Here is a 23,648-nt window from a genome sequence, read left to right on the forward strand (position 1 = left end):
AGAGGAGAGGAGGGCAGACGCCGGGTTCAGAGCCGCCCCAGCCGAGCCCGGGGAGGCCCTGCGCGCCCGGAGCTGCGCGGTCCCCGGGCTGAGCGCGGCCGCCGGCTCTGCCCGCTGCCTGCGGAGGATGCGGGAGCTTTGTGTGCCCGGGTGCCCGGGTGCCGTGGGTGCGTGTGCGTGTGCAGGGACGTCCCACGCACTGCCGGGGAGAGCTCGCTGCGAAGGGGAGGTCCCCAACCCGCATCCCGCGCCCAGACTCTGGGGCAGAGCCGGCAGAAAGGGAGAGCAACAGAACTCTGCCCCAGACAAGCCGGAAACTTTTCCAGGCTCGGGGATGGCTCTGGGGGTGGATGCTCTACACTGAGGGGTGCTCCGTGCCTCGGTTTCCCCATCTGTAAAGCCCGGGGAGCTGACGGGGGACGCTGTCCGCCTCCCTGGGATGAGGCGGAAGGGGACAGACCATTCTGTCTGAAACGCCGGGCATCACCGGTCGAAGGGTTCTCGTTATTCCTGATCATCACCATCCTGATCATGAGACCGTCATTAGGGACACCCTGAGACCAATAGATCGGGACCCAGATCAAGTGTCGGGCATTTGTAAGGAAACAAAAAGCCTTTCCACCTGTTGGCTTCTGTCCTTCTCTCTTGTGCCTTCCCGGTAGATTTATTGGCCGATTTGTTCAGAGAATGGGGTGGGAGGGCTTGGGGTTTCCCCTTCCTCCTCACTTGTACAGGTTTTTTTAAAAGAAGGTCAATGTGAGATGCTTGGGTGGGAAAATGTGCCGCCCGGTCCAGTAGTTTATTCCAGACCTTGTGTTCCGGGCCAGGCTGGGCATGAGGCACATCTGTAAACTCCACTGTGGGCTGAAAGATTTTGACTGTGGCTTTTACAGATGCAATGAGGGGTCCTTACAATTGCTGTTGATCAGAGAGTAAATATCTTACTGTGTGTATGAGGGTGAGAATGCAAAGGCTGTTGACTCGCTGGTGGTTTTGTGGATAAAACCTTTTGCTTTTTAAAGTGACACCTAGAGAGGTGGGAGTAGAGGGCTAAAATCAGTGCCTGGGAGTCCTCTTTAAAGAAAAAAAAGGTCTGCTTGTTTTCCGGAATCCTGGCTTTCCTTTCTCCTGTTCTCACACAGTGATTGCTTCAAGGCCCTCTTTGAATTCTCTGGGGGAATTTCCCTTTCTTATCTGATTCTGGGTTTTCTGTGACTCTGCTACTTGTCCAAAAATTCTGCAGAAGTCTGGAGGCCATGCCTCCTCCGTTCCAACTGAAATCAGACTGACTCCCTGTGATCGCTAGAGACGGAAGCAAAGAGGCGGCCCTGGTTGGGAACATTGATGTTCTTGGCGTCGAGGCTCAGGAACCCTGCTCCTGGCTCCTGGCTGTGGGAAAGGATGCAGAGAGATATCCATTGGCCTGGGTCTGGCGTGAAGCTACTCTCCCGCCCCCGCCTCCGTAGAATGTTTCATTTGGAATAGAATTGAACTTCATGTTGTAAAACTTAATTGTTTTCTACTTGGTTTGTCTCTGGCGAGATTTTAGGATCTAGGGATCTTCCAAACATGTTAGCATTTCAGAACTGCGAGGGGAAAGAAAGGTCACTCATCGAGTTTCAATGAAGACACTGAAACCCAGGAAAGATCAGCAATGATCTGAGGGGCTCGGTGAAGCTGCCCACCCTGGGGTTCAGAGTGCCCTGAGGGTCCGATGGCAGCACCCCCGGCCCCGGCCCCTACGTTTGATTTTGCACAGCGAGCGCTCGGGCGCCCAAGCTAGACACCTTTTGGAGTTCTGTTTGCTGTGCTGGATCCCAGCAGCCCACTCAGCCCTGCTCATGGCACATGACGCAAACATGGCAAGTGTACATGCATTTTCATGAATTAATTTCTATACTCATTTGTTTATTCAACTCATATTGTATTTAATTTTTTTTATTTTCATAATCAACTGAGGGTATTTTTTCGTTGATTTTTTAGAGTGAAAGAGAGAGGGAAAGACAGAGAGAAATTTGATGTGAGAGAAACACATCGATTGGTTGCTTCCTGCCCGCCCCCGACCGGGGCCTGGGCCGGGGAGGGGCCTGCAACCAAGGTACATGCCCTTGACCAGAATCGAACTTGGGACCCTTTGGTCCACAGGCCAACGTTCTATCCACTGAACCAAACCGGCTAGGGCTCAGCTCCTATTTTAGGGGCACTTACTATGCAGCAGGCACCTTGCTGGGCACTGAGGATGTAGGAAAGAGCAAGGCCCATGGGCCTTTGTTTTCAGGGAGCTTGCTGTCTTGGTGTTATAATCAATATTAACCACATAGTTAAACAAACGGTAATAATATTGATGCCATACATGGAACAGCATGCAGGTATTATCATGCAGGCATGAAGCTGTATAAATAATTGACCTAAAGTTTGTAACATAAGCTAACTGTCTTTTCCCTCTGTGGCTGAGTCCTTGCCCTAGCCAGCTTCCGCTCACACAGTCCAGCATGTCCAAAGACACTACAAAGTTCCCTCTCCTTCTCCCCAAACCCCCCTCTCTCTACACAGTACAACAGAGACACAAATAATATCTGCTAACCCTTTACACTCACCAGTAGAGAACTTCACACAGGCTGTGAGCCGGCCTGTATAACAGTCCTCAACTGGGTAACTCACGTGACAGCCTCTGTGCTGTTAAACCCTGATGGGCGTTGGAGGGGCGCCTGGCCCGTGGGGCTCTCCTCACTCAGCCCACGGTTCTTAGTTGAAACGAAAGGCTCACCTGCAGGAAACCACCATTATCACTGCCATCTTGGAATTCCAAAGACAATAGAGTCATGAAATGGCTTTCCCATTCCTCCTAACAAGGACATATACCAGGGGGAAAATTTTAAAACCTCTTTATTGGGTGACCTGTTGGCTGAGTTTTTAAAATCTTAGTGGTTTCGCCCTGGCCTGTGTGGCTCAGTTGGTTGGAGCATCCTTCATACACGAAAAGGTCTCAGGTTCGATTCCCTGTCAGGGCACAAACCCGGGTTGAGGGTTCCATTCCCTGTCCAGGCGTATGTGGGAGGCAACCAAACAATGGTTCATTCTTGCATTGATGGTTCTCTCTCTCTCCCTCTCCCTTTCTCTTTTTCTAAAGTAAATAAATAGCATGTCCTTGGATGAGGATTAAAATTAAATAAATTTAAAAAAATAAAATCTTACTGGTTTCATGAGATAAAGGGTAGGAATACCTTCCCCTCCTGCCCCCCCCCCCAAAACCCCCACTTGTGGTCTGGAGATAATATAGGGTTGAAATGCCAGTCACTTCTTTGGAGGCAGATTTGGGTTAATGCTTGTATCACCCTTTTCAACATTGTCTTTCTCTAGTACTCAGAAGTGTTGTATTCATTGTTATCAATCCATCTTTCTTTAAAAGATTAATTTAGCAGTTTAAAAGGAAGACTGACGTGCCCACCCACACAGAAACCATGGGTTTGGTGCGTATACTTTGGGATCTCACACAGGCTGTGTGATTAAGTCTTGTGATGAGCCCTCGCCAGGTGGCTCAGTTGGTTGAAACATCATCCCATACACCAAAAAGGATGAGGGTTCCATCCCAGGCCGAGAGATGAGAGAGAGAAACACTGATCGGTTGCCTCCCGCACGCCCTCTACTAGGGATCGAGCCCACAACCTGGGCCTGGGCCCTGTCCGGGAATCAAACCAGTAACCTCCTGGTTCATGGGCCAATGTTCAACCACTGGGCTACACAGGCTGAGCTCGATGTTTTATTTTTTCTCCTTCTCCCCCTTGCTCTCTCTCTAAAATCAATAAAAACATATTCTGGGGTGAGGATTTTTAAAAAGACTGTGATGAACAAAATAAAAGTAATTTCTGTGCACCCAGCGTCTTAGGAAGTGAAGTCTGCCCACTCGGTAGCATCAACTTCACCATCTGCATTTGGCACCTGTGGCTGCTGCCCTCTATGAGCTTGACTGCATTTGCAAGTCTTTGATCACTTCCACCACCTGCCCCCCCAAAGTGTTACTCACAGGGGAGCTGCCTGTGGGGGAGGAATCTGAGGCTCCTTGGAAAAGTAATCCAAAGAGTGGAGGAATCTGCGTGGGGAGTTACAGCGTGAATAAAACAAGAACCCGCTTGGGGAAGATTGAACATGACTGGGGAGCCAGACAGCAGCCATCCAGGTCACCCTTAACCCTGGGGGAATAAGAATGAAGACTGTGATGACATTTAAAAAGGGGCAATGTGTGGAACTGTGTATAAAGAAAAGTCTAGAGCTGCTAGTCCTGCTGAAGGTAAAATCAACACGATGTGCAAGACATCCCCAACTCCCTTGGTTCCAAGTACTGCATTGGCATTTAGTTTTTATTTTTATTTATTGGTTTGAGAGAGAGAGATTGATTTGTCGCTCCGTTTATTTCTGCTTTCATTGGTTGATGCTGGTATGTGCCCTGACTAGGGATCAAACCCACAACATTTTAGTATCAGGAGGATGCTCTAACCAATCGAGCCACCTGGCCGGGGCCTGCATGTAGTTCTATTGAAGGGAATTTTGTGTTGTTGTTGTTGTTTTTTTCCTCCAAGAGACATAAACATAAGATGTAAAATGGAAATGTTCTCTATTTCTTTTAAGCCTGGACATGTCAATGCACTTTAAAGTGATATCTGCTTAGTCCTCTTTTATAATAGCCCTGTGAATGAAGGAACATGACTATTCTTAGGTTCTATTTGAGTAAGGTTACATGACTCACAAGAAAATAAGAGGCGAGATGGCTAGCTGATTACATTTCCCGTTAGGCCAAATCTCTGCAGATGAGAGGCAGAGAAGTGAGACAATCACCATGATATTCATGTGAAAGGTATTTTGTTGACATGGCATTAAAATAATTGCCTTAGTTTTGCCCCTTTATTTAAAGACTTAGATTTAGCATGTTGATTAAAAAAAGAGACATTTCCCCAATTCTAATTTTTAAAATATATTTTTATTGATTTCTAGAGAGGAAGGGAGAGAGAGAGATAGATTCAGTAAGATTTTTATAAATTTCAGTAAGATTTTATTTTTTAAAATTTATTTAATTTTAATCCTCATCCAAGGACATGCTATTTATTTACTTTAGAAAAAGAGAAAGGGAGAGGGAGAGAGAGAGAATCAAAGATGAGAGAGAATCGTTGATCAGCCGCCTCCAGCATCTCCCCACCCCCACCCCTCTCCCACTAGAGATCTAGCCAGCAACCTGGGCATGTGCCCTTGACCGGAAATTGAAATGTGACCTCCTGGTTCCTAGGTTGACCCTCAACCACTGAGCCACATGGTCTGGGCCCCAATTCTAATTTAATAATTATCTTTTTTACAAAGCCCATTGGACCAGTTTCTGGTTTGGGTTTGCCAGTCTCTGACCCAACTTCCCATTCTACTTTTCTGGACTCTTTCAGAATAAAGGGGTTGAACTAAATCCTCTCTAAGTTTCCCACCGACTATTACTCAGTATTTTCTGATTCTGTGAATAGGATCTTCCATGCATCTGGCCTTCTGGTCACCTTATACAAGGCCCAATTAAAGAACCATGGTTACCAAACTGCAAATATTGTGAGTTTTGTGGATATATGGGATTCATTCCTATACATCCAAACTATGTTGATACTTAGAAGTGAAAAGTGCCATAGGAAAAAGTGAGATTTTAATTTATGGATTTTTAGAAAATTTGCCAGTCAGCATGCAGGCTCACGTGCAAGGAGACTGAAAACCATTTTCAAAAGAATAGGCTGTTGTGAATGCATGTCTTCCTGGCAATGATATGAACTTAAAGTGGATGGGCACTGGGTACAGCTCTTAGCTTCACCATCTCACTGATTTTTCATGGGAATCTTGCTGTTCTTTGTGTATTACGCTTACATACTAGTATTGTTTTGCGGCTGCAAGGGACCAGTTTAAGCAACTGTAGTGTTGATGATATATGCTGTGTGTTTAACACTGTGCTTTTGGGGATGACAGGGCTTTTGACAGTCTTTATGATATGCCACTCCTGAAGAATATTGGTGAAGACTTGCTGATATGATGATAGATCCATTACATATACCTTTAGGATGTAAGTAATAAGCTGCTTCAGAATTGTGGTCACGAGTGGGACAGAGAGGGTAGAAAATGAAGGATGCTTTCATTAATCATGTTTCTGTGATTGGCCAAACCTTTAAAAAGCTATGTATTTTAAAAATTTTCATGTGGTAGCTCTTAATGCAATATTTAGATCCTCAGAATAAGTTCTTTAACCATGTTTAAGAATCTATTATGGCAAGGGAGGCCAGCTCAAGGCTGCTTTGACAATTAGTAAATCAGTGACTCTTTGAATTGGTCTTATTTCTATCTGAAAAAATAAATAAATAAAATGTATATAAGATATAATTATTTTTTAATTGGAGAAGAGAATTTGAAGGCCATGTATAATATTTTTTGACTTATTTTGTTCCTTTATTCTTGGTTGCTTAAAATTCCTAACGTTGGATATCTTGCTTACTTCATAACAATCCTAAGAAGTAGATACATAAGAGAAATGTGTTCTTAACTGTAAAGATGGGAAATAGGTTTGGGAAGTGGTATATCAGCAAACTTTTTAGAATGTAAGAATATACTCTGTAGAAATATGTGACATGTTTGATTATTGATAATGCTAAACTATAAAGGGAAAGAAAAGCATATTCTATATATTATTATTCCAATCTAATTTTTAGTGATCTAATTATCAAAACTACTTTTAAAAGATTTTTTTATTGATTTTTAGAGAGAGAGGAAGGGAGTGGGAGAGAGAGCGAAACATCGATGTGAGAGTGGAACATAGATGGCTGCCTCCTGCATGCCCCCCACGGGGATGGAGCCTGCAACCCCAGCATGCGCCCTGACCTAGAATAGAACCAGCAGCCTTTCGGCACACAGGATGACACCCAACCAACTGAGTCCCTCCCGCCAGGGCTTCAAGAGCTGTTCACTTAAAGATTCAAAATGCCTCTAATCTAGAACTTTGGAGAGCTTTAGTAATTTCTATAAAAAATATAATCACTCTTTTTCTTTCTTTTTTAAAAAAACATTTTTACTCATTTGATTTCAGAGAGGAAAGAGAGGGAGAGAGAGATAGAAACATCAATGATGAGAGAGAACCATTGATCGGCTGCCTCCTGCACACCCCACACCGGGGATCAAGCCCACAACCCGGGCATGTGCCCTGACCAGGAATCAAACCATGACCTCCTGGCTTGTAGGTCGATGCCCAACCACTGAGCAACACCGGCCAGCCACTCACTCTTTTTCTTGAAGAACAAATATATAAACTCAAAATTAACAGTAATGGCAGCTGACAGAAGCAAAGCCAGAACAGAAACTTGTGAACCTCAGATAGCTTTTTTTTGGTCTAATACTAGATATACTGGATTTTCTATTACCCTTGGTGCTTGTGTAGTTAGTATACGTTTGAGGGGGGAAATTGCTAAGCGTCTATGGACAAGGAACTTTTTGAATGTAGGTCAAAGGCATACTTGTTGTGAGGAGGCCTGGATTGGTGAATTACTGAATAGAACCTGTGACATCCTGGGGTGGTTAAGGCGACAATCGTCTAAAGAAGGCAGGATTTTCGCTCCTGAGCCAGTGCCGAGGCTGCCACCTCTCCCGGGAACATCTTTCTGCCTCGGCTTTTCCCAGCCAACCCCCAGTGCTCCTTCAAGACTGTTCCTGGGCATCTTTTCTGGGGTGCTTTTCAGACTCAACGCCCCTGTTTCTGCTCCACTGCCCCCCGCAGGGCCTGCACTGGGGTGGCCTTCTTATCCTGTCCTGAGCGCCTCTGCTCCTCTGGGCTGTTCCCCCTCAACGGTGGGGACTGTCTCTCGTTTTTGTACCCCTAATGCCTGTCACAGGCGAAACAGATCAACAAGTGTTGCTGAATGCGTAAACAGTTCACACGGAAATATGGCTTATTAATAAATGGAACAGAATACAAAAAGAATAACAGTTCATCTTCAATTATACAACCTTATGTGCCACGTCAGAAAAAAAAAGGCATTTTTTTTTACAGTAGGGGATTCACTCTTCTCCCCCGTTGCAAAGGATAAAGTACACGTTCATCACTAAGTATTTTGTATATCCCTGAAGCCTCGCTTTTCTTATGTCCAACTTTTCTACCCTAAAGTTTTTAGTTGTATTTTTCCATTCTTAGACCTTGTGGTTCCCTACCTAAGAGTTAATTTTTTATGTCAAAGAGTCACCGATGATACATGAGTTGGTGAAGCTCGTCTTGACATTTAGGCAGCAGCTGAAGAAAAGTTTCTTCTCTCCCGGGAACTGGGGGAATGGAGACACCTTTGAGGACGGCTGGGCAGTCGGCAGTCAGATAAACTACTGCGTCCGGGAATCTGCAGCTCTGACTCATCTGAGCAAAGACGGGCAATGCAACTTAACTTCCTCTTCTACCAAAGGTTTTACGTGCTGAACCTTCTAGAAAAGGGCCCTCTGGTCGCAAAGAACTGACTCACTATAGTTTCCTCTAGAAAAGCAGCACCGATTGTGAGAACGCCACCGAGGGAACCTGAAATCAGGTTGGAAATGTTTCCGATACGGAGGCAGCTCTAGGGACAACCTCGTTCTCTCGCGGTGTGTTTGCTTCCTGGCTGCGTGTGCTTCCTGCTGCTTGGTCTTCTAGCTTTATTCAGAATAAGCTCTCTCAGCCACACAGCTGTGGCTTATACCCAAGTGCTGCTTTTCTACTTGCTAAGACCCCCATATCCAGAACGGTACCCTCTCCACCTTACTCCCTCCATGGCTTCTTTCTTATATTTTGTTGTTCGTACTTTATCCTGGTAATTGCTTCATTCTCTCAGAATTCCCTAATTCAGATTCCCAAGAAAGAACCTAATTAATCCAACTCATCTTTCCATTGCCCTATCTTTTAGGTCCCTAACCAGCCTGTGGTTGGCATTGCCCAAGGGTCAGAAGTACACCTCTCATCATCTTCACTGTGGCAAAGGGAGGGGGGAGGGGTAAGGTGGTTGTCACTTGGTATAAAACTGGATTACCTTCCGTAGGAACTGTGGAGGGACCATCTTCCCTTCTATGTAGCTGGCAACAAATACGTTTGACATAGCTGATGGAAGTCTATTATGGAAGTCTAAGAAAGTAAGGATAACAGATTAAAAATTAAAATGTTTCCGGGATGACGATTAGTATCACTGAGATAAGACCATGGGAGCAAATAGCGAAGTTCTAACCAGGAAAGAAATTGGGAGAACGAAGTGTATTAGAGTTAGTTCTTAGATGAGTGATATCATTTCAGACATTTCTAAAAAGCAAGAGTCGGTGAATAGTGTCGGTGAGAATGTAGTGACATGGATCGCAGAGACTGAAAAGGAAACAATCCTGGAATTAGGGATGAGGGCGAGGATAAATGGGAATACCGAGCTTCTCAAGGAGTTTCTGCCTACCCCTTCTTCCTCTGCTTTCCTCTTTCCTCAATCCCTCTTACCTTTAGTTTCTGGAATAATCTGTCACCAACTATTGATGTGACCTTGGGCTGGGTGTTTATTCTGTCTGAAACTCAATTTACTCATTTATAAAATAGGGATAATAATTATTATTTCAATAGCTATTATAAGAATTAAAGTAGATGGCATGCCATATTAAAGCGACTGCTACATGTTACCTGGATATAATAGGTGCTCAGTCGATTGTAGCCATTATCCTGGCACAGAGGAGTGAAGGAGGCTTTAAACGATGTGCTGGGGAACATTTTGCTTGTTACATCATTTATTCCTTATAACAACCCTGAAGGACTTATGTTATTCTTTCTATTTTATGAGCAGGATACAATAACAATATTTAATTCGTATCTGCTATGTGCAAAGCACTGAGTTAAGCCCTTTCATGCGTTGTATTATTTAGCCCAAGACAGGTGCTCTGAGTCATCTCACAGTTGAGGAAACTGAGGACTGGAGAGTTTGACTCGCCCAAAGTCAGACAACACGTAAGTGACCACAGAGCTTGCGTACCAGTCCATCGGGACGTAGGTCAGTTCTGACTCCAGAGTGTTCCAGAGCCTTGTCTGCGGAAGGTCAATGTGACCGAGTCAAGACTCGGGTCTGTTCACAGCAGGACTTCTGCAGGTCCCACCAGAGACGGTGCTGCTCGAACGAAGGCTTGTGGTGCACCTGAATCTGGGTACTGATCACACAGACCAGGGCAAGTACAAAGGAAAATCTAAAAAAAATTTAAAGTACATCATACTAAGGTCTCTCAGACCTGATGAAATGATTTGATAAACATTCGTCAAATGTCTATTGTGTGTCCGGCCATGAAAAGTGAGCTTGGCATTGTGGGAATGCAGGATGAGTAAGGCTGACTTCTTATCTGGAAGAGGCTTTTATTCTGATGGGGGGAGATAGGTGCTCACACAACTAATTATAAAGCATAAAGCGGTGCATCAAGAAACAGCGGTAAAGTCCAGAAAGAGAATAAGTTGGTGGTAAAAGGAATGGTGGTGGAAGGGACGGGGAAGGCTTCATGCAGGAAATGGCATTTGCAATGGTCTTTGAGGGGATGAATATGGAAGCACTAGAGGCCTTCCATCGTCTCCTTTTTCTTCACCAATGGTTTTATAAAAGGTGGTATGAAGTCGCTAACTACTGTGGTAATTTATTGGCATAAAGGAGCTAACTACTGTGGTAATTTATTGGCAGGTAATGGTGTTTTCAAAGATTAGATTCTTTGGCTAAAATGGAGAAATACCTACTCTTATTAATCATAAGAATATAAATTGCATTGCTATGAATAAGATCTGGAAACAGCCCAACTGCCCTTCAGTAAATGAGTGGATAAAAAAGCTGTGGTACAGCCCAGCCAGCGTGGCACAGTGGTTGAGCATCAACCTATGAACTAGGAGGTCACAATTTGATTCCTGATCAGGGCACATGCCCGGGTTTTGTAGGCTCTATCCCCAGTAGGGGGCATGCAGGAGACAGCCAATCAATGATTCTCTCTCATCATTGATGTTTCTATCTCTCTCCTCCTCTCACTTCTTCTCTGAAATCAATATATATATATAAAGCTGTGGTACTTTTACACCATGGAATACTATGCAACTGTAAAAAAGAAGGATCTCTTACCCTTTGAGACAGAATGGAGGGACCTGGAGAGCATTATGCTAAGTGAAATAAGCCAGTCAGAGAAAGACAAGTATCACATGATCTCACTCATTTGTGGAATCTAATGAACAAAATAAACTGATGAGCAAAATAGATCCAGAGACATGGAAGCATGGAACAGACTCAAATCTCAGAGGGAAGGTGGGGGTGGGGAGAGATTAATGGGGGTAGGCGGTGAGGGAGGATAGAATCATAAGCACATATTGGCATTTTCCTGGTCTGCACTTATACGTATTTCTATTGCAGGAATAAGAAAATAGAATCCTCTGTTCTGTACAGCGTAGTCAGGGATGAATCTGTGGTTGTCTGGCAATTCAACAAGGGCCTTCGAACCCCTCAGGTGGCCGAATGGTACAAAGGATCAGTTCTGAGTGGTATTAAGCAGTGCTAAGATGCTGGGCAGTGGGTCATTTATCCATCTACACTTTGGGTGGAGATTGTACTGTGTAGCTGGGACATTACCAATACCAGGATGTCTTAATTTTTTTGAGACCGTCCTAATTTAAAACATTCTGTCCTGTCTCCATAAGCATGTTCATGACTGGTAGTCTGTGTATTCTGATTGTTATTTCTGGCAGCTAGGGTTTCCCTGTTTAAAGATATCTGCGCGTGAACTTCATCCACTTGCACTGAGAATGTACGTGCTCAGCTCCGTGAAGGTGGAGACCTGGCTAAGACCTGGTTTTGCGTGATTTGGTTCTTTGCTCAAGTCCCCTTTTCCCAGCCTCTGTCATTGAACTTTATGCTCATCCTTCAAGGCCTGGCTCCAATGTCCCTTTCCTCACAAAGTCTCTCAGTTCCTAGATCCAGCCCCATTGTTTGGCATTGGCTATTTCTGTAATTACAAGAAAATATTTTAATGACACACATTGATGTGATAACTTCACTTTAAAAATCAGAATTTGGCACTGGGCCCTTTTATTTCAAAGAAAACAAATGTTTCCTTGTCGCATGCTATCTTGTACTTTTCTGGAATAATCTAATCGCTATATGTGTTCATGATCACGAATACCTTGCGAGGTGATAACAGGAGGGCAGGGCAGGCTCTCCTCACCCGTCTCAGTCGAGTTTTCCAGGTTTAACAATGTACACCCAGCAGGGTTCCTACCTTCCAAGTGGCTGGTGCTCGGAGACATTTATTGACCTGAATCGAATGCTGTGCTTTCATCCTACTGGTGTTGGGTCTGGTGATATTGCTGTCTGAGCCCCCACTCCCTATTAGAAAAGAAACATTGCTTTACAAAAAAAACACACACCTTAGCTGACTTTAGGATGGAACCACATAAAATAAACAGCAATTGTAAGTTTCTATATATATAAAAGCCTAAGCGACCCTTATGACTGAACGACCAGAATGACCGGTCAACCAGTCAATATGACACAGACTGACCACCAGGGGGCAGACGCTCAATGCAGGAGCTGCCCCCTGGTGGTCAGTGCGCTCCCACAGCCAACCTCCGCCTTCTGGGCCGGCCTTTGGCATCCGTTCCTTCCGCACCTGGCCCGGTGACCATCGCCTCCTCTCCCGACCTTGCTGGGGCCTTTGGTCCTGGGCTGGGATGGAGAACCAGGAGTCGGTGGCAGCGGACCCCGGGGGGCTGAGGGCCAGCTCCCTTTTCGGGGCCAGTGGCCAACCTCCAGTTCCCCTCTCTCCCCCCGGCCAGCAGGCCCTGATTGGCCAGGACCTGATCGGCCCTGATCACCGGCCAGGCCTAGGGACCCCGCCTGTGCACAAATTCATGCACTGGGCCTCTAGTTATTAATAAGCATCATTAAAATAGCATGAACTGGTGGAATTTCTTCCTTTGCATGCTTTTACAGGCAGAGTGGGCAGGCTTGATAAATGAACTGTCCTTTTCCATCTCTAATATGATTCCTTGGAATTTTATGTAGACAAGTGCAGGCTGATGTACACTGGAAGGAACCATCGAAGCAGCTCATGCTCACTGATGGGCTCTGAATTGCTCCACTTGTAAGTGCTCAGGAAAAAGATCTCGAATCCATTGTGGATTGCTCAATGGAGACATCTGCTCTGTGCGGCGGCCGTCAGAGAATGAATGAGGGATAATGGGCTGCATTAACTCTGAGAACGGGATAAAGAATAATGCAGAAAATAATACAGTGCGCATAAGTTGGCATTGACTATTTCTGTTATTACAATTAAACATTTTAATGATATACATTGATGTTATGACTTCACCTTAAAATCAGAACTCGGTGTTGGGTCCTTTCATTTCAAATAAGACAAAGTAGAATACAAAAGACCCAGAGGGAATCAACAGACGGTCTCCAACACATACGAGGATTTGCCTGGAATGAGAAACTGAAAAGACAAGGGCATTTTAATTTGGATAAAGGGAATTATATTGTATGACTTTATTTAAAATTAATGAAAATTTCAGAAAACTGCTAGCGCTGGCTCCTGATTATCCTTGGTAGTGGAGGTAGAAGATAGGCAGGATAATTGAAATCTCTGATCTTCTCCAGCCCTCATTGTAGCTATCAGTTGAAGCATCTTGTCCTATGAAAAGTTTTAACGGATGAACAAATGCAAGACACCACAGCTTGGTTTGTGAACTAAATGGCCCCTGGGGCACTGGACAGTACACAGAATTTGGCATAAGGTGACCGGAATTCTAGACCTCATCTGGCATTGTCATGTGTTGTTCTCTAATGATCACATGTACAACCTTGAATTCTACGCTTATCTTCTACGAGACCCAGTTCCCTCATCGGTACAATGGAGGTTGTAGTAAGACTTATTTTACGGGTTTGTTGGGAGAACTAACGGAGCTCCGTTGGAAGTAGTTGGTGAGCTGTGATGTGTGATACGGAGAGCTGGCTGTTCCGAGCCTGCTTCCCACTGGCTCAAGAGTAGACATGGCGCCCAGCCCCGAGGGCTTACACCAGGCCTTCCCTTCTGAAGAGGCAGGAGATTCATAGAAGAGGTGCCACATGTCCTGTATCCCCAGAATCAGCTGCAGCGTGCCCATCCCCTTGCTCCCGGAAGCCTTAAGATAACTTTGCATATGTTTTTATTGATGCATGATTGTTGAAAGGTCATCTCTTGTCATTTTTACCACAGCCCTTTGAGGCGCACACTGCAAGTGTCCTCATCTTGCAGGTTCAGACACTGAGATACGGACAGTTTACTTAAGAACATGCAGTAATGGCCAAATAAAGAGTTATGCCTATGCTATCTTGATTTCTGACGTCCAGAAAACTGACTTATGTGACCATTCTGATCCCTCCCCTGGGAGTGACTGGCCTTCCCTTATTTCCCCAGGAACTCCTGGTCTCTCTGGCATACAGTTCACCAGGGTGCCTGCCCTAAGCCCTCTCTTGCCCTGGAAGAAGTCGTTTTGTCGGCCGTAGCACCTGTATTGTAGCTCTGAACACATTCTTATGTTAGCAACAGTAGAAGCCCTTATGCCCCATTCAATTAATAGTCGGTGATTTAGCTGAACAAGGTAGTGAAAGCAGGAATCATACAACATTAGAATTAGAATCCTTCCTTAATCCTTTATTTCAACTTAAAACACCCCTCAAGTTTTTGATATGGAACCAAGGCCTTGTCCTGTGAGTGTAGGGCCTCCATCAGCACTCTGTCCTATGGACTGTATAAGCCACACCCCTGATTGGCTTTTCAGAGTGACTTTGGTTTGGTTGCTTTCAAGTGGAGCAAGACCGTGAGGCATCTTGTGCGCAGCCGCGTGTTCCAGGTTTAACGATGTGCAGTGGCTCGCCCATGCCCCGGTGGATAGCACGTCTTTTACCAACTCACCGTGAATGTGCCCTTTCCAAACATGCAACGTAGATCTTGTAGATGCCGCTATCTCACTAGCACTCATATTTCATGACTGTAAGTCGTTTAATTAAATTGTGTGATTATGATGCTAGGGAAAGCTAGCATGAGTAGGTTTGGGGACAAACACGCTGACTTCTGCGCAGACCCCGGTGGGAGCAGCAGAAGGTGGGCTCCTGGCAGAGCTGCTGCCTGCTGTGGTCACACATGTGTGGGCTGTGTCTTCACTGAGGGGCTCACGGAGGGATGGAGACCACAGGTTCGTCAGTAAGTGTCGGTCACTCAGGAGAGGCCCTGCTCCGAACAACTCTGTCCCGTGTCTGGCCCAGAAGATAAATGCCTCAAAGGTCTAGCTTTTCTCTTTCTAGTTAGTCCCGGGACTCAGCACAGTGATAGGTACATAATGGGCCCCCAATAAACACTGCCCAGCGAACTAACTGCCCGTGCCAGCAAAACACAACCAGGCTTGCCCCTGCACATCTTCCGGTGCAGGCTCTTAGCGACCATCCCCAGGGCAGGAGAGCTGGATTAGGGAAAGAGAGAAAGAGCTAGCAAAGGAATTCCCGATATTGCTATAAGATAAGATAGATAGATGATAGATAGATAGATGATAGATAGATAGATAGATAGATAGATAGATAGATAGATAGATACCTATAACCATGCAATGGTTAAATGTCAGGCCGCCATAAATAAGTGTGTTTCGTGTCATTAACCTGGGTAACTCACTAACACAAAATAGCAGCGAGACGACACGCTTGATACAGTTTTCTAAAGGATTAGATGTGATCTTGCACGAGAAAGGAGTCCACACTTACCACCAGAGTCCGACTGCAGACCGCCTCTGTGATGATCACGTTCGGGGCCAGCCAGGTCAAGGGAAGATCTCCCGCACTGACCACGTCCTTGCAGCGCTGCGCTGATTATATGCTGCTTGTGACAAAGTAAAGCATCTTGAATTGAGCACCAGAAGAGGAAAGAAGTCTTATCTAAAGGATATTAAACTTGACAGAGATATTCCGTGATGGGTGATTGTTTGGGAGGTGGGAGTAGAGTGTTGGTGGTGGCAGGGATATCCTTTCCTAAGATGCAGCTAAAACCATTCACCCTGCCGCTCAATAAATGTTTGGACTAAATATACTGAGCGTGCAGAGGTGGGCAGTTACAGAAATTGTAGATGGCCACAGGGAAGGGATGAGAAGGAATGAGAAGGGATATCTATCTATCTATCCATCTATCTATCTATAGTATACACATACGTGTAGTATGTGGTGTGTGTGTGTGTGTGTGTGTGTGTGTGTGTGTGTGTGTCTGTAGAATACAATGAATCCTCCATAGGATCTGGTATAAACCTCATTAATTTTTCATATTGAGAATCTAATTAATAATTCTTGAGGATCTCTCTGTCCTCAAGGGGTTATGAAGCCATTGTCTTGAAAAGGAAGAATGAAACTAACATTGCCTTGAGTATTCATTGTGTGCACTTATTATGCTAAGTGTTTAGTATATGTTAGTGTATTCCTCTGAATATAAGTTGCAGTTGATTTTTGTAGGACCTACATTGCTTTATGCGCCACTATGAAAGGAAAAACACCCACTTCCAACTAAACTATGGCACAGCATCGCTGTCGAAATTCACCTGGATTTCAGAGCTGTTACAATGTGGCAAATATACATACATCTTGGAATCAAGGAGATATGGCATCTCATTGAAGCCGTCCAACAACCTTAAATGAAGCATTACCATTGCCAGGCGAATAAAGTGAGGGGCAGAGAAATCAAGTCATTTGCTTAAAGTGAAATAGGGAAGTGTCAGAGCTGGAGTTCGACCCAAATTCGTCTGTCTCCAAATCCACCGCCCTTTCCATAGTACCATGCTGCTGCCTGAAATCAGTGCTTGCCCGGGACTCAGAGATTTACAAAAATAAGTCATAAAAACATTGTATGCTGCTGAAAGCATTTACCTTTGGACTTATCTGCAGGACCTTTCCGTGGGGCGGGGCGGGGCGGGAGGCACTGGCAGTGACACTGCGGTCAGTGGCAGCTCTGGGCGACTGATGCCGATCATGATGACAATTCCCCCAAGGAGTCCCGGAGTCACGGGCCGGAGCAGCACCAGGCCGCCCGGGCAGCTCCCAGCTCTGAGTGTGAGGACGTAGACTTGGTCTCACTGTCTTAACACCTCGTGGCCCTTCCCATATTTGTAAACAACTCGTAGGGTCCCTCTGACTTCTCTCCTCCACGTTGAAATCCCGAGATCCTTGAAGGACATGGGAGAAAGCTCTCTCTGGCCACTCTCCTGAATACGCTTCGGTTTGTCTGTGTCCCTTTGAAGGAGAGGCATCCGGAACTGGTATTCTGCTCCGTAGATGACAGACATCTATCCCCGCTCTTGCCGTAGGCGCCATACTTCTCTTGGTACAACTTACGAGTACGTCGGATTTTTCCAGCACCTCTTCTCAGAAGCGGGAACTCCTTCTTCCCTGCTCCTCCTTCTCCACTCTTCTCTCTTCCTTCATTTTGATTTTTTTTTTTAACACGCGCTGCTATGTAGGCAAAATTCATTTTGTTAGAATCAACATTTTGAGGATTTTCTGCTTTAGGCTTTTTTCTCCCCATTTGATGGTCACCTCTTCCAATTTTGTAACATCCACAAGATGAGATTTCAAAAACTGGCCATCCCCTTTAACTTGGGCAAAACCTCCGCATGTCGGATAGTGCTGTCCCGTTTTACAGGTAGGCACACTGAGGCCAGGCAAGTGAAGTGGCTTGCCCAGGACTACCCGTTAGAAGCAGAACTGGGGTTGGTACCCCAGTTTTCATGTTCCTTCTCTACAGTGGCTGTGCCATTGTGATCTCCAGAGATGGTGTTTTTTCCTTATTTTCCTGAGCTACATGACAGCACTCTGACCTCAAGAAGCCACGTGTCATAATAGACGTGTACTCTCTTCCTCCTTCCCCCGGAGAAGCTCGGGCAGGAGAGCAGCTGCCACACTCCTTGCTGAGCATAGCACTCACAGCCCTCCCTTCCCATCGCCTCGCTTAGAAACAGACAAAAATTATTTGAAAAAGAAGATTCCTGCCCGCCTGGCGTGGCTCAATGGTGAGTGTCAACCTATGAACCAGGAGGTCACAGTTCGATTCCTGCTCAGGGTACATGCCCAGTTTGTGGGCTCCATCCTCAATGTGGGGCGTGCAGGAGGCAGCCGATCAATGATTCTCATCATTGACGTTTCTCTCTCACTCTCTCACTCTCCCTTCCTCTCTGAAATCAATAAAAATATATTTTTTAAAAAAAGAAAAGAAAAAGAACATTCTGGCCCGGGCCGGTGTGGCTCAGTTGGTTGGGCGTCGGCCTGTGCACCGGAAGGTCCCCGGTTCAGTTCCCGTCAGAGCACATGCCCAGGCTCAGGTTCAATCCCTGGTCAGTGGGTGGATGTGGGAGGCAACCAATCAATGTTTCTCTCTCACATCAATGCTTCTCTCTCTCCCTCTCCCTTCCCTTCTCTTAAAAGAAAAATCAATAAAAACATTTTTTTTAAAAGACAAAAAATGATTCTTTCCTGGACCCTGGGCAGTCGTACAATAGTTGGTCCGGAAGGCCAGGCCTTCCTTAGTTCAGAGAAAACAGAGTCTTAGAGGCTGGTGAAAGCTAGTTACCTGAGCTCTTGGTAATAAAGTCTCTCTCTCTCTCTCTCTCTCTCTCTCTCTCTCTCTCTCTCTCTCTCTCTTTCTTTCCCCCCCCCCCCCCCCCATGCACCATAGAACCAGAATTAGAGAGCTTAGCTTTTACTCCCTTCCTCAGGTCATGCTCTGAGGACCTCATATTGCAGAATGAATTCCTATTTAAAGTGAAAAAAGAAAACAAACAAATGATGGGGAACCATGCCTGCTACTCACACCACAGCTGTAGGCATCCTGTGGTCGGCAGGTGAGACTCGTGGGGCCGCCGTCCAGGGTCCGGGGCGAGGTAAGCGCACGCTGAGGAGTGTCCAGGCCACGTGTCTCCCTGAGACTTTGGGGGATCCCCGACTCTCCCAGGAGGAGGCGGTTTAACTAAGTCATACAAATGCGGCGCCATCACTTCATGGGCACTTCGTGGTTCTCAGACATAGTCAACAGCGGCTGGTTTGCTACTGAACAGTTGCTAACAATGTGGATACCTTAACTAACAGCGGGGCACCGAGTTACCTTCTTTCATAAGGAGAGTCAAGGTCAGTGCACCAAGCAAAAGGCAGTGAGTGAGGCAAGGCTGCCCTGCTCCCCAAGCAAACGCTGTGCCCATTTTCTGTGCAAATAGAAGCCTTTGCTCCCCGAGGGAGTCCATTCGGCACCTTCCTTCCCAAGCGAAGCCACGTGGGATAAACGCACTCGCCCGCACCCTGGACGGAAGCACATGAATACAGTTACCTGGTTGCTAATTCGGAGCAGTGAAGAATTAGGGAATCAGCTGGGACCTTTTTCTTTTATTCCGAAAAGCAGCTGCTCAACTCAGAATTAATTGCTCAGGGAAATGGGTCTACATTATTCCCCATGAGCCTGCCTCAGGGACTGAAGGACTGTGGGGAGTGGGAGCCAGGGCCGTGGGATCTGTGTCCTAAGGCACTGAGCGCGGTACATGCTTTTCAGCGGCTCCCAAGGGGCGTTCTCTCACATCCATTCCGTGCCCAGCGATGGGAACCTATTTCCAGGCCTGTGTGTGTTTCCCAGAAGCGTTAAATGCCACGTGAAGATGAAAGGGCTAGAGCCTTCTGTCCCTCTTGTGATTATTCATAATTTTCTCCAATCATCTTACTGAGCAATGCCACCTAAAGACGAATTTTAGGTGTAATTATCAATGTGTTCACTTATTCATTCAACAAATATTTGTGAAACACCTTCTGCACGCCGTGTTCTCTGCTAGGGACTAACAAGCATGAAAAATGAATGAGATTCAGCCATCCTCCGCAAGGACCTAGAGATAACCGGGATACAAAGAACAGCGTCAGAAACGCTTCTGAAAGGTTCAGGCAGAATCCCAGAGGAGGGTCCCAGCTACTCAGAAAGCGGAGAAAGCCTCGCGGAGGTGGTATCATACCTCTCCGGAGACTGAACAGGATAGGATCTCAACAGATATCATCAGAGGAAGCATCCGTTCAGGCCAGGAAGCAACACAAGTGAAAGCAAGGCATGCCTGGCTGACGTGGCTCAGTGGTTGAGGGTCGACCTGTGAACCAGGAAGTCACGGTTCGATTCCCAGTCAGGGCACATGCCTGGATTGCAGGCTCCATTCCAGTGTGGGGCGTGCAGGAGGCAGCTGGTCAATGATTCTCTCTCATCATTGATGTTTCTCTCTCCCTTCTTCTCTGAAATCAATAAAAATATATTTAAAAAAAGAAAAGAAAAAGCAAGGCATGTTCTGAGAAGAGCAAGGAGACCATTTGGCCAAAGCGCCGGATGAGTGTAGGCGAGTGTGGAGAGAACAGCAGTGCAGGATGCGCAGAAGGTCTAAAACCCTGATAGAGAATGACAACTTCCTTGCTGCACAGTGAAGAGCCATTGGAAGTTCTTGAGCGAAAGACTGACGTGGCAGAACTTTACTTCTGGAAGGTTTCTCCGGCCATGGCATGTGGAGTGGGAGGGTCAGACTAGTGAGAGAGCCATGGAAGGACTTCCAGTTTGAGGTGTTAAGGACTTGGATTAGGGTGATGGAGTGGAAATGCAAGGAGGAGAGGAGCTTCAGAAACACTAGATTGAGGCGGATTCGGTAGGATTTGGCAACAGATTAAATGGGGGTGGGAGAGACCCAACCTGACAGAACTGGCAAAGAGACGGTGCTCGGAAGAGAAACTGGTGTGCTTACACGAGTGTAAGCACTTTGGACCCTTTAGTCCGCAGGCCGACACTCTAGCCACTGAGCCAAACCGGCCCGGGCAGGAATCATCTTTCTAAAGGCAAAGCAGAATTCATGCTCCCCTGCTTAGTAACATCGAAATGCCGTTCGCTGCATTTAGGATGAACTCCTTCCCATGGCCGACACACGCTCTGTGGGATCGGGCCCTGGTCCGCTCTAACCTCATCTCTTAGCCCTCTCCGGCGCTGCAGCTTTAGCCGCATGGCCTTCCTTCAGTCCCTTAAACATTCCAACTTCATTTCTCCCTCCGGACCTTTGCATCTGCTGTACCTCTGCCCTCACAGACTGGCCGTTTCTTGTCAGTCAGGTCTCAGCTTAAGTGTCATCTCCTCCGAGAGGCCTTTCCTAACGGATCCATTGCCATACCCTCAGCCCACAGCCGCTCCATCAGTCACCCTGCTTTTCTCTCTTTATAGTACTTGCCATCGTCTGAAATTCTTAGGCATTTGTTTACTTAGTGTCTGTTTCCCTCGACCAGAAGTAAGCTTTACGGGTGTGTTGTTCATCCCTGTATCCTGATGATGAGAACCAAGCCTAGCACATAGCAGGTGCATTGTAAATAGTTGTTGAGTGACTGAATGGATGAGTGAATGGGTTCTCTTTGGGGAATGCTGGCTCTTTATATAAGTACTAGAGGCCAGGTGCACGGATTCGTGCACTGGTGGGGTCCCTCGGCCTGGCCTGTGGGGATCGGGCTGAAACCAGCCTGGTGCACAGATTCGTCCAGGTTGTGTCTGGCCTGTCTCGCCCAGACCCGACTGATCAGGGCCGGCCTGCTGGGGATGTACCACGGGAGGTTGGCCGGCCGGGGAGGGACTGTGGGAGGGCTCCAGGGCATGTCTGGCCCATCTTGCCCAGTCCCTCAGCTGGACCCCAGCAGCAAGCTAACCTACCAGTCAGAGCGTCTGCCCCCTGGTAGTCAGTGCGCGTCATAGAGACTGGTCGAAAAGTCGAATGAATGGTCGGACATTTAGCATATTAGGCTTTTATTATATGGGATTACATTCACGTAGGGAGAGGCAATGAGGACTCGATATGTGGGCTTGGAGCTCAGGAGAGGGCCAGGTTTGGCATCTGCCTCACGGGAGATGAAAGGCAGGACCAGCGCTTCAGCTCCTGGGACTCTCTGAACAAAGGCATCACTTCACGGCTTCTGTCTCCATCACGGTCCTACACCTGTCGTCTCCAACCTCCGCTACATGTCCGAGTGTCCTTTGTCCTTCAGAGGTTGTCTACTTGGTAGGTTTTAGCAAAAATGTTATTTTGTCTGAAGCAGTTTTCAAATTCCTATTTTAGAATTGCCCACAGAGTCTGCAGCGCCTTCATCGTGTGTGAAAAAATTAATAACTCCTGTTCTCTGAGCACTTGTGCCAGGCCCTGTAGTAAGAATTTTCACACATTATCTCATTTAATCCACCTCAAAACCTTGTAAAACAGTCAAGGAAATTGAGATTCAGAAACACTAAACCCCTTGAACAAGTTTAGATCTGAACCTCAAATTCAGTCTGAGTGGCTCTCAGGACTGCACGCTTAACCACGTTGTAGCATCCCCCGAGATGAGGTATGCCAGTGGCGGTGGCTGTGGGAGGGTGAGAAGTGGGGGAGAATCTTTCTCTTCCTTTGAACATGAACATGACTCTTGAAAACAGCCAGGAGCTGTACAACAGAATCTGGTTGTGCCACTTGATAGGTGTGTAATCTCAGACTAGTAACTTTCTCAGCAATAAAACGCTGCTGAGAATGCTGTCTCAAAGAATTCGTCCAGCAAGTACCAGCTGTGACACCCCTGGCTCGTATGAAACTGAGTTCTTTCTTTCTTTCTTTCTTTCTTTCTTTCTTTCTTTCTTTCTTTCTTTCTTTCTTTCTTTCTTTCTTTCTTTCTTTCTTTCTTTCTTTCTCTCTCTCTCTCTCTCTCTCTCTCTCTCTCTCTCTCTCTCTTCCTTCCTTCCTTCCTTCCTTCCTTCCTTCCTTCCTTCCTTCCTTCCTCCCTCCCTCCCTCCCTCCCTCCCTTCCTTCCTTCCTTCCTTCCTTCCTTTCTTTCTTCTTTTTAAAATTGATTTTTAGAAAGAGAGTAAGGGAGAGGGAAAGAGAAAAAAACACTGATGTGAGAGAAAACTTCAAACAGCTGCCTCCAACACGCCCCCTACCTGTATGGATCCTGAAACCCGGGCATGTGCCCTGAACAGGAATTGAACCAGCAACCTTTCAGTGCATAAGACAACGCCCAACCAACTGAGCCACACCAGCCAGGGCTTACTCCTTTCTTTTTCTCATAAGAGATATGACTAACTTTTGATTCTTTCAGGGTTTATCTAGTTGGTGGATTATTTAATCTCTTGCTTTTCCTCACCTTCCCTATTATCATATTTAGGAGTTTTATGTAATTTGTTACCACTTCCATGATGAAGTTAGATAGGAGGAAGGATGGGAGGTTGTGCTGTGTGTGAAGGGAACTGGAGAAATGAAGTCTGAGGTGATTAATTTGAATTACTACTTCATTACGGTATTAAGTCTGAAACCTTGGGCAAACATTTGGGTATCAATTTCCTCATCTGTAAAATGAGATACTATTACATGCCTTCTAAATGACAGCGTTGTTGTGAGGATCAAATTGTAGCCATGAAAGAACTTTGGAGGGAAAAGGGCCACATATAATTGTGAGGTATTATTATCATTGCCATCATTACAAAACGAGAGTTCATCCTTTTTTGAAAGTCTAAAAGAATAATAGTGCTTTATTTGTAATTAATAAAATTGAAAACATGCCTCCCTTAATTCTTCT

Source organism: Myotis lucifugus, unplaced genomic scaffold (assembly GCF_000147115.1).
Source record: "Myotis lucifugus unplaced genomic scaffold, Myoluc2.0 scaffold_279, whole genome shotgun sequence".
NCBI lineage: Eukaryota > Metazoa > Chordata > Mammalia > Chiroptera > Vespertilionidae > Myotis > Myotis lucifugus.